Source organism: Penaeus vannamei, chromosome 26, assembly GCF_042767895.1.
Source record: "Penaeus vannamei isolate JL-2024 chromosome 26, ASM4276789v1, whole genome shotgun sequence".
Lineage (NCBI taxonomy): Eukaryota > Metazoa > Arthropoda > Malacostraca > Decapoda > Penaeidae > Penaeus > Penaeus vannamei.
Genome location: NC_091574.1, coordinates 16,220,966 through 16,233,465, shown reverse-complemented (window position 1 = coordinate 16,233,465; position 12,500 = coordinate 16,220,966).

Here is a 12,500-nt window from a genome sequence, read left to right as displayed (position 1 = left end):
ATTTATAGAAAGTATTGCTGCAAAAGAAATTTGTTTTAAATTGTATAAATAAATATAGTATATGTGCTGCTAAGATTTGACGCAAATTGTTGACTATATGAAGGGAACAAAGTAGCAATCAATTTGTAAGATGCAATCTACTTGTTTTTTGACATTGCCTAACACTGCAGCTTTGGTTTCTTCTAAATTCATTGACTATCCAGGGATTTGCGAGTTCATTTCAACCCAAAATCTGCGGATTGTATACACACACACACACACACATATGTGTGTGTGTGTGTGTGTGTATGTATATATATGTTAATTATATATGATATATGTTATGTATATGTATTTACATATATATATATATATATATATATATATATATATATATATATATATATATATCATATATGATATATGTTATGTATATACATTATATATATATATATATATATATATATATATATATATATATATATATATATACATATATATAATATGTATCATATATATTATATATGTACACATAAACAAGCAGGATGTGTTATGCACGAAAAGAAAAACGATAGTAGCTTTTAAAATCATTTCCTATAGCACACAATATTACAGCGCATGTTAACCACATTAGATGTCAGCAAGGTGACCTTAATATCGAGTTTAAAGATGAGAAAAGAAATCCTCTCTCTGCTGACTTTACCTTTAAAGACATGTCAATTTTCACGCTTCATCGCCTCTCCATTGTGTTGTGTTTGTTTTGGGGAAAAGCTTCCAGGAGGGTGCTTATATTCCAAGCCAAAATCAACCTTGTGACCTTGTCATAAGGCTGAGAATCGTGTACCATACCTCAGATAACCATCGCCAGATACCTGATACATATAATTATCCCAGTTGGGGATGCATATCATTAAAGGAAACCGGAAATAGGAAATCCTGACTAAAATACACTCACTATATGTAGCACCACATCCATTGTGTTAAGAATTAGATAAAATGTACATGTACGAAACGCACCCGACACTGTGGCCATAATTTGCTGCTCATTACATTTACACTATTTGTAATTTCCTCCATTTCTGCTGACCTTAGAGTCATCAATCACTAGGTAGCTGCGCCTGTCATGTCAGATTTTACACTTTACCACATTACCATTGTGTTCTGTTTACTTTTGAGATTAGCAGTGACTGGGAGGCCTCCACTTCAAGCCAAAATCGACCTTATGACTATCTCATAAGGACCAAAATCGCGCGTCTTTCCTGCGATACCATTTCTTAACTGATGACCATTAAATTGCATCTTCATATCAATAACTTACATTAATTTAACTTCGGAATAATAAACTATGATTATGATTATTTATAGACATTATTGCTGTAATAGAAATTTGTTTTAAATTGTATAAATAAATATAATATATGTGCTGCTAAGATTTTATGCAAATTGTTTATATAAAGGGAACAAAGTAGCAATCAATTTGTACGTTGCAATCTACTTGTTTATTAACACAGCTTACTTACTGCAGTTTGGGTTTCTTTTAAATTCATTCATTGTATTCAGGGAATTGCGAGTTCATTTCAAACCAAAATCTGTGGTTTGTACAGACACACACACACACACATATATATATTATATTTATTATTTATTATATATTATATATTTAATAAATATAATACATATATATATATATATATATATATATATATATATATATATATATATTATATGTATGTATCATATATATTATATATACACATAAACAAGCAGGATGTGTTATGCATGAAAAGAAAAACGATAGTAACATTTAAATTCATTTCCTGTAGCACAAAAATTACAGCGCATGTTAACCACATTAGATGTCAGCAAGGTCACCTTAATATCGAGTTTAAAGATGAGAAAAGAAATCCTCTCTCTGCTGACCTTACCTTTAAAGACCTCAGTTACGTTGTGTCTGAGGCTGTCATGTCATGTCAAATTTCATGCTTCATCGCCTCTCCATTGTCTTGTGTTTATATTGGGGAAGAACTTTCAGCAGGGTGCTTCTATTCCAAGCCAAAATCAACCTTGTGACCTTGTCATAAGGCCGAGAATCATGTACCATACCTCAGATAACCATCGCTAGATACCTGATACCTATAATTATCCCAGTTGGGGATACATACCATTAACAGAAACCAGAAGCAGGAAATCCTGACTAAAATACACTCATTGTATGTAGCAGCACATTCATAATCGAATGTTTTAATATTAGTACTATACAAAATTTGTGAAAAAGAAAAATTGATATACGGTATCTAGTTCAGATTGTATACAATCCTAATATTGTCTCAATTAGTACATGTAACTCTATAAATGAAGCTATACTTCTTCAATGAAATATAACCGATAATATAGAATTAAAAAGCGGAAAATCATATATTTTTACGAATTTCCTGTTGACCTGGCTTTAAAGCCATCGGCCAACTGGTATCAGACCCTGGGATGTTCATGGTTCACTACCCCTTCATTGTGTTGTGTTTACTCAAGGATTAGCAGCCAGCGGGATACTTCCTTTTCGAGCCAAAATCGACCGTAGGGCGTTGTCATAGGGGCGAGAATAGTGCATATTTCTTGAGATATCCATCAACAGGTACCTATAATTGCCACTGTCGGTAGTAACAGACCAAACAGCCAATACACTGCAGCTGCATATTCAAAACAAAATCCCAGAATATTAATAGGTGCATTTATAGACACAGAAATGCATGCACACACTTACACAATGTATGTGTATCCAAGTAGGTATTTAAATAATGTTTGATTATGCATGGCCTCTCACAGCAATTTAAACTTGTTCATACTAGTTCATACTTGTTCATACATAGAAATGAACTTTGTGTCGTGCTTAAGGAAGCATTAATGAGGCAATGTTCTTAAGATTGGTTTCAAATATCATCGTCAAGTCAGTAATGATTATAAAAACTTCAAACTAATAATGATCAAACCACCAATCTTTGATCCCGCTTCTGACCTGACAACCGAGTACCAAAAATTATTTCAGAATTTGCCGCCTATTTATTGCATTCCCTTAAGGATTTCCAGTCAGCGGAAACATATTCAATTCAACTATAGCTAAAGGCCTATGATGTTCTCGATACAGGGCACTTGAAAACGCTTTAAAGAGATGCTTCCGCTCTTCTCTCAACACAAAGTGGCACGAACAGGAATCACATTGCTGATTTTTTCCCTTTATGTTCTACATTCATGCACTTAAGCCGACTTGACTGGATGAAAACCAGTATCCATTGACGGAAGATGCACTGATTTCAGACTGTAGGCATGACTTATTTTCGTCAAATATCTAAGAATCTCTGCGCTGATATCCTATGAGGATGTATAAGTAAACTCATTGTTATAAATAATCTTTGTTATTTGATTATACTATAAATAACTTTGATTTTGTTACTTGCAGTACCAGTGTGTTAAGAATGATATAAACTGTACATGTACTAAACGCACCCGACACTGTAGCCAGAATTTGCTGCTCATTGCATTTCAACTATTGGCAATTTCCTCTATTTCTGCTGACCTTAGAGTCATCAATCACTATGTAGCTGCGCCTGTCATGCCAGATTTTGCACTTCACCACATTACCATTGTGTTAAGTTTACCTTTGGGATTAGCTATCAATGGGAGGCCTCAACTTCGAGCTTAAATCAACCTTATGACAATCTCAAAAGGACAGAAATTGTGCGCCTTTCCTGCGATACCATTTCCTGGGACCTGACACCTATACTTATCACAGTAAGAGGTCTAGCGTATGTATATCATTAACGGGAGTGGGATGTTATCATTAAATTGGATCTTTATATCAATAACTTTCATTCATTTAACTTTGGAATAATAAATTATGTTTACTTACATGAAGCATTGCTATAAAAGAAATGTTTTACAATGTATAAATAAATATGATGGTATCTGTGCTGTTTAGATTTAATGCAAATTGTGAACTATATGAAGGGAACAAAGTAGCAATCTGCATTTTATTTATATTTATTATTATTATTATAATATATATATATATATATATATATATATATATATAGATAGATAGATAGATAGATAGATAGATAGACTTAAGCAGGATGTGTTATGTATGTAAAAAAAACGAAAATAGCATCTTAATACTTTTCCTATAGCACAAAATATTACATCGCATGAGTTGATGATGAGAAAAGATATTCTCTCTGCTGACCTTACATTAAAAGCATCAATCACTTTGTGTCTGAGGCTATCATGTCAAATTTCACGCTTCATCGCCTCTCCATTGTGTTGTGTTTGTTTTGGGGAATAGCCATCAGCAGGGTGCTTCAACTCCAAGCCAAAATCAACCTTGTGACCTTGTCATAAGGCCGAGAATCGTGTACCATACCTCAGATAACCATCGCCAGATACCTGATACCCATAATTATCCCAGTTGGGGATGCATACCATTAACGGAAACAGGAAGCAGGGAATCCTGACTAAAACTTTGTATGTAGCAGCACATTCATAATCGATTGCTTCAATATTAGTTATATACCAAATTAGTGATAAATGCGGTATCTAAATCAGATTCTATACCATGTTTATATTGTTTCAATTAGTGCATGTAACTATAAAATAAGCTATGCTTCTGCAATTAGATATTGAAGCCACCGGCCAACTGGTATCAGATCCTGGTATGTCATGGTTAACTGCTTTTCCATTGTTTTGTGTTTACTCGAGGATTAGCAGCCAGCGAGCTACTTTTTAAGCCAAAATCGACCAAAGGGCCATAATAGCGCCTATTTCTTGTGGTGCGTGTTCCCTGTCTCAGAAATTGCGCGTGTTCACAATTCTGCAAGTGATGTAACAGGATGGTGTTAGGCTCGCCGCAATGCTTGCATTCCCTGACAACTACGTCATCAATAATTTGCCAAGCGCATGGATAACTTAGTCTAAATCTGTGCGGTATGACTTCGGTACCTCTTTATATTTGGAGGAAAGGCTCATAGCCTGTGGCATCTGAGTACCGCTTGGCAGCGAGCGAATTTGTGGTATTTTCTCTGTGTGCGCCCCGGAGAACTGCATGTGCTGTAGCTTTGGTATTTTGGCTCAGTCTCCTTTGGCTTGGTTTAACAATCATGGAGGTCGGGGGCATACCCCTGCCCTTTTCAGCTAGTCTGTCAGCAAGATCATTCCCTTGAATACTTGAGATTAGCAGTCAGTGAGAGGCCTCCACTTCGAGCCAAAATCGACCTTATGACAATTTCATAAGGACCAAAATTGCGCGTCTTTCCTGCGATACCATCCCCCTGGGACCTAACATCTATACTTTAAAGACATCAGTTACGTTTTGTCTGAGGCTGTCATGTCAAATTTCATGCTTCATCTTCTCTCCATTGCGTTGTTTGTTTTAGGGAGTAGCATTCTGCAGGGTGCTTCAATTCCAAGCCAAAATCAACCTTGTGACCTTGTCATAAGGCCGAGAATCGTGTACCATACCTCAGATAACCATCGCCAGATACCTGATACTTATAATTATCCCAGTTGGGGATGCATATCATTAAAGGAAACCGGAAGCAGGAAATCCTGACTAAAATACACTCACTATATGTAGCAGCACATACATTGTGTTAAGAATTATATAAAATGTACATGTACGAAACGCACCTCACAGGCCCTCTCTCCTGTGGTGTGCAGAGAGAGATCACCCAATTGGCGAGGCATTATTGTCACTCACTTGGCGTGATCCTCCAGAGCTAAAGCCTCCAGACTTGAGCTTGATTTCGATACTCTTTGACAACAAACTACACAGAGAGCTCCGCCAATTTCTCGTGGTTCGCCGCGACAATTGGCCATGCCTTCTCTTGTAGTAAGTGCCCCACTACCGTTCCCTTGGAGAGCGAGGTTACAAACCAGGTCTGGACCCTCTGGTCCTGGACATAGTTTGTGGCCACGCACCAAGGGCGACTTTTCGGTGTCTAACTCTTGCCCTCTCTTTCTGACTTCCTGGTGCAGCCTGGGCCTGCGGGAAACGTTGATTTCCAACATTCGCCTGGGCTGCGGTGACGTGATCACACCCCCCTTGTAGCAGGGTTGGGGTGCAGAGCGTTTACCACACCAAAACTCCGAGTTCAGCCCACCCAGGGGGATCTCCTGTCCTGTGGTGCTGAAGGGTCGAGTGTAGGGATCAGAGCTTTTTGTGAGGCCCTTCTTAAGACCTCACCCAGAGAGGAGGTATAAAGATAATCCCCGAAAGGGGACCAATCTATTTCCAACTCTCTAATGACCACCACAAAATGAATCAGACCATGGCAGTCACCCTGGAGCCTTTCAAGGCTGCAGGGGGGCGAAAGAAAACCCAAAAGCAGGCCGAACGTGTCCGGCCTGCTGAACCGAGCAAGGACAAGACAGAAACACCAACCACAAAGTCTGTCCATGCACACCAGACTGAGGGAAGCCTGAACTCCCTCAGTCAAGAAGGGGCTCCAGCTGTACCAGTCAAAACAGCTGCCCCCACTTCCAAAGGCCTTAAACCCCTGTAAAGGGGAGGCGTGAAGCGACGAAGGGTGGAAACTGACTCTGAAGAAGAGGCAGAACACATCCCACGTCGACTAACGCGGTTTAAGGTACCAACAAAAAAAAAAAAAAAAAAAAAAATAGAGACTTCGACAATGCATACCAGCTGGTAAGGGCATTGGAGAAGGAAAGAAATGTAAGATTATCAATCCGAATCTCCAGAGATGAGGGCATGATCATTGCCCCCAAAGACAAAGCCACCATGAACTTCCTGCAGGAAATCAAGGTGTTAAAAGATGGGAGGAAAGTGTATCTCACCATTGACCTCCCAAGAGAAAAAGTCCAAGATGGTGTTACTTAGCTTTCCACTAGGGTTCGACGTGGAGGTGATCACGTCTCTCCCACAAGTGGTGGAGGCTTCCCGCATGACCAAAGGGAAGTCTCCAACCAGGCAAGTCCTGGTTATCCTCAAGGGAGCCCCAATCACCACCCTTGATCTGGGTAACTGGGGCTCATACAAGCTCAGGACATATGTGCCAGAGCCCTTGAGGTGTTTCACGTGCCAGAAATTTGGGCATCACCAGGCCAACTGCAAGGCCAAAGCCAAATGTGGTGTATGCAGTGGGGCACACGAAACAGAAGTGTGTATAAAGGCACACAAAGATGGCCAGAAGGACACAACAGCCAAGTGTCCAAACTGTGCCAAAAAACATCATGCCTGGAGCCTGGCTTGCTCTGTCAGGAAACAGGCAGTGATTACAAAGCAGGAGCTAGCCAAAAAGCGTCCTGACTTTGTCCCTGCGCCCCCAGGCACTTATGTCTGGGGCCAAAACAAAAACAAAAACAAAAAAGAAAAGACTCCCCGACCTCCTAAGAGGAAGGAGTCGCCCCCACAGAGAAAATTGGATACCTCTAACAGAGAGGAATTCCCCAAGCTTGCTAGTGGCAAAACAACAAAAAAGAACCAAAGGGAAAAAGGTTCAAAGTCCACAGCAATGGTCCCCCCAGTAGATGATAATCTTTTCTTTGACGAGAAAGATATGACTCTCCTGTTGAGTGCTGTAGTTTCTGCAGTAGCAACAGCCTTGGGGAGGACCAGTGAGGAGGCGGAGAAAGCAGTGCAGGTCGCCATGACGGCTATGACCCAAACTGTGGCAGCTCTGAAGGGAAGGAAGCTAGAAGCCTCCAAACCGATAACGAGCAGCGCTCCCCTCCCTAAATCCTCGGATGGCAGGCTAGCTTCAAGAGAAACATTACATAAAACCCCAGCTAGTCTGTCAGGACAGGCTGAAACTGTGCAGCAGGCCGAGTCTGTACAGCCAAAGTCTCGTCCTCCGACCCGAGGTGACACTTCCAACCTAGGCCCTACACCCCTCGGTAAGGCCTTAACCGGAGTGTCTGACTTAGAGGAAGTTGTACAATCCTCAATCAACGAGGATCTGTATTTATCTGATGCCACCAGCACTGGGGCATCTGAAGCTGAAGCAAGTGACACTGAGTAACCATCATGGCTCACAATCTAAGCATACTGCAGTGGAATATCAGTCAATTGTGCAAGCAAGGAGCATTGACGTCGTCATGCTCCAGGAGACACTAACAATGGGATCCGTGTGCTTCTCAGGATATCATGCCTTCACCACTCCAAACCTGGATGGTGCTAGAGGCCTAATGACTCTGGTAAAAGAAGCTGTCCCTTGCTCCTTAATAGCGAATCCGCCGCACTGTGGAGATGGTGTTGAATCTCTTGCTGTTGAGATTCAGCTACCTGGCGGCTCTATAAAAATATACAATATTTATAGCAAACCACTGTGTGAGAGCTTAGATCTAAACCAGGTCTGTGGTACTGCAGCACAAGACCGAGTGATCATAGGGGGAGACTTCAATGCACACATGGCCATGCTGAATCCCCGCAAAAGGCCGAACGCGGCAGGCATTCACATAGCTTGAGTGCTTGAGACATTCCCTGAGATCGCTCTTCTCAACACCAAAGAACCAACGCATGTGAAGGGAGGGGTCCTAGACCTCACCTTTGCCACTGCAACAATTGTGGAGAGAATTCGGTGGTGTCGATGATACGGTTACTAGTGATCACTACGGCATAGTCACCACACTAATGGGTGTAGGTCCAGCCCAAAGACCACATCACATTCCTAAATGGAAAACTGACAAGGCCAATTGGTTTGCCTTCCAAGAAGGCTTGGCTCGATGTCTGAAAGACAATGAACCCAATAACAACAATGAAAACGTGGATGTGCTAGAGGCAAGGCTAATCCAGGCCATAAACCAGGCAGCCTCACAAACCATTCCCAAAACTCGACCATGGTCCAGAACTCACAAAGACGCCTGGTACTATAATGACGAGATCAAAGAGGTCAACCACAGGGTTAATATGTGCAGAAAAAACTTCCGACGGCAAAGATCTCCCAACAATCTGGTCCTGTTGAGGGAAGCTGTTGTGGATGCCAAGGAAACTGCCAACAGAGTAAGGCAGGAAAAATGGCTAGAATGGTGCCAGTCTTTTGGGCACCAGACCAGCCTTACAGAGTTGTGGAAACGGGTCAGGCAAGCGACAAACCGCCAAGCCCCGAAATGCACTCATCATGACCCACAATCAGAGGCTAACAGATTGGTGCTTGAGTTCTCTGCCAGAACCAGCACCAACAATCTGCCTCCAATGATGAGAGAAAAACAACAAAACTTAAATCCAGAAAGACTCGAAGCTGATGAAACAGCTGCCTTGTTCTCTCTTAGGGAACTAAGAAAATCATACAAATCCAGTTCTGGGTCAGCACCGGGATCTGATGGGATCTCTCACCCCATCATTTCGCATCTAGGCCTTGCAGGAGAACTTGCATTCTTGCAGGTTATCAACAAATCCTGGCAAACAGCCACGGTGCCCCAGAGCTGGAAACAAGCCACAGTAGTTCCCATCCCAAAGCCAAAGGAGCCTGGCAAGTACCGTCCCATCTCTCTTCTCAGCTGCCTGGGTAAAACAGCTGAAAAGATGGTACTCAACAGGCTGCAATGGAAAACGGGTCCCCCCCATGAACACCTGCACGGGTTCACAAGGGGTAAAAGCACTGCTCATAGCATTTCCACACTCTTAAGCACAATCTGCACCTCGCCCGCCGTGGTTGTCTTCCTTGACCTGGAGAAGGCTTTTGAGTTGGCAAGTCCACTTGCCATTCAAGAGACCCTAATCCACAAAGGAGTCAAAGGCAGACTCTTGGCCTGGATAGCTGACTATTTTAAAAATAGATCAGCAAATGTCAGATTTCAAGGCCACCTCTCACAGCACATGCCACTTGAAAATGGAACTCCTCAGGGAGGGGTTCTTAGTCCAGCCCTGTTTAATACCCTCATGTCCAACATACTCGACATTCACCTGCCAGAGGGATGCAAGATCATCTCTTATGCAGATGACTTGGCAATCATAGCCTCTGGCAATCACTGCCTTACTAGAGCTCAGCGTTGTCTGAACCTGGTGTCTGAAGAGTGTTGTAGGACGGGTCTAAAAATATCAGCAGCAAAATCTAAAGCAATGGCACTGAGAACCAATGTCAGAAACAAAAAACTCACCATACAGGGTATGGATCTGGAATGGGTGAAGGAATATCTATACCTTGGTGTATGGATAGGACACACACTCACTTTCAAAAAGGAGATCCAATACCTGCTTGACAGAACCAAGGAAAGACTGTCAGTCATGAAAGTCATGACAGGGAGGCACATATGAGCAGGACACAAAGTACTAAGAGCATTCTATGTGCATGCGTTCCGTCCTTTTATTGATTATGCATCTGTCGCCCTCATTGCTTCCAGCATAACATTAAAAGAAAAACTGGAAACAATTCAAAACGAAGCAGCCAGGATAATTCTAGGTGCACCTAAGTGGACAAAGGTCATCAACCTCCTCATGGAAGCTGATTTACCGTCCATGAATAGATCTAATGGCAGCACAGTTCCTTTCCAAGGTCCTGCAGGCACCCACAAACTCCTATCTAAGACAAAGAGTTATCAGACGCCTACAACAAGATTACCAGTTGTTTGCAGACAATTCCTGGCTCACACATACAGCCAGAGTTTTGATACGCTTTCAACTAAAAGATTCATTGCTTGCCAAGGGTATGGACTCCCCTCACCCTGATTACAAAGAACCCCCGCCGTGGGCAAACGAAATGATCGAATTCTCAATTCTAAATCTCACAATGAGAAAAGATCAATATTCCATGCCTAGCCTAAAGGCACAAGCACAAAGGGTCATTGAACAAATAACTCCGCCGGGTAGTATAACTTACTACACGGACGGATCCGTGGATCCAATAAACCATACTGCAGGCGCCGGCTTTGCAACAAAGGATACCACAGCATCCATTAGGGTCACTGACAATGCCTCAACGCTTCAGGCTGAAACGGTTGCAATCATGGAAGCATTGACACACGCGTCCCTGAGGGAAGGGCACGTTGTCATTCATACAGATTCAAGAGCAACTATTGACAGCTTACAGCATAGCATGCCCCCAGATAACATCTACCTCTTGACAACAGTACTATACATAGCCCAAAGAATCCTTAGTCAAGGTAGAAGAATCATCATAAACTGGGTCCCAAGCCACATAGTCATACAAGGGAACGAGCTTGCTGATAAACTAGCCGAAAAGGGCAGGGGTATGCCCCCATCCTCCATGATCGTTAAACCCAGCCGAAGGGGACTGAGCCAAGGTACCAAAACTGCAGCGTGTGCGGTCCTCCGGGGAGCACATAGAGAAAACATCACAAAATCGCTCGCTGCCAAGTGGTACTCAGATGCTTCAGGTTATGAGCCACTGGCCCTTCCTCCAAATACAAAAAGAGGTACCGAAGTCATACTATTCAGACTAAGACTAGGTTACCAATGCGCTTGGCAAATTATTGACAGTGAGTCTGGGAGGTTATGTAAACACTGTGGCGAGCCTAACGCCACCCTGTTACATTACTTGCAGAATTGTGTACACACACAATTTCTGAGGCAGGGACCACCCACCACAGCCGCCGGGCTGGTAAAAAGGGTGTGCAACATGCTTTCACCGTGGCAGCTGGATCGCTTGCTTGCAATCCAGCCATCGCGGTAAGCATACAGTTCAAAGAAAATATCTGAGTTAACTAGAAATAGTTAACACAGGCCGGGCCACCCCAGAGAAAAGGCCCGGGTGAAGCATGACTTCGCAAATCTAACGGAACTGAACTGAAACGCACCCGACACTGTGGCTATAATTTGCTGCTCATTACATTTAAACTATTTGTAATTTCCTCCATTTCTGCTGACCTTTGAGTCATCAATCACTAGGTAGCTGCGCCTGTCATGTCAGATTTTACACTTCACCACATCACCATTGTATTCTGTTTACCTTCGAGATTAGCAGTGACTGGGAGGCCTCAACTTCGAGGCAAAATCGACCTTATGACGATCTCATAAGGACCAAAATCGCGCGTCTTTCCTGCGATACCATCTCTGGGACCTGACATCTATACTTATCACAGTAAGGGGTCTAGTGTATGTATATCAGTAACGGGAGTAGGATTTTACATTTCTTAACTGATGACCATTAAATTGCATCCTCGTATCAATAACTTACATTAATTTAACTTCAGAATAATAAACTACGATTATGATTATTTATAGACATTATTGCTGTAATAGAAATTTGTTTTAAATTGTAGAAATAAATATAATACATGTGCTGCTAAGATTTTATGCAAATTGTTTATATGAAGGGAACAAAGTAGCAATCAATTTGTAGGTTGCAATCTACTTGTTTATTAACGCAGCTTACTTACTGCAGTTTGGGTTTCTTTTAAATTCATTCATTGTATTCAGGGATTTGCGAGTTCATTTCAATCCAAAATCTGTGGTTTGTACATATATATATATATATATATATATATATATATATATATATATTATAATTTATTATATATTATATATTTATTCAATATAATACATATTATGTATAAATAAA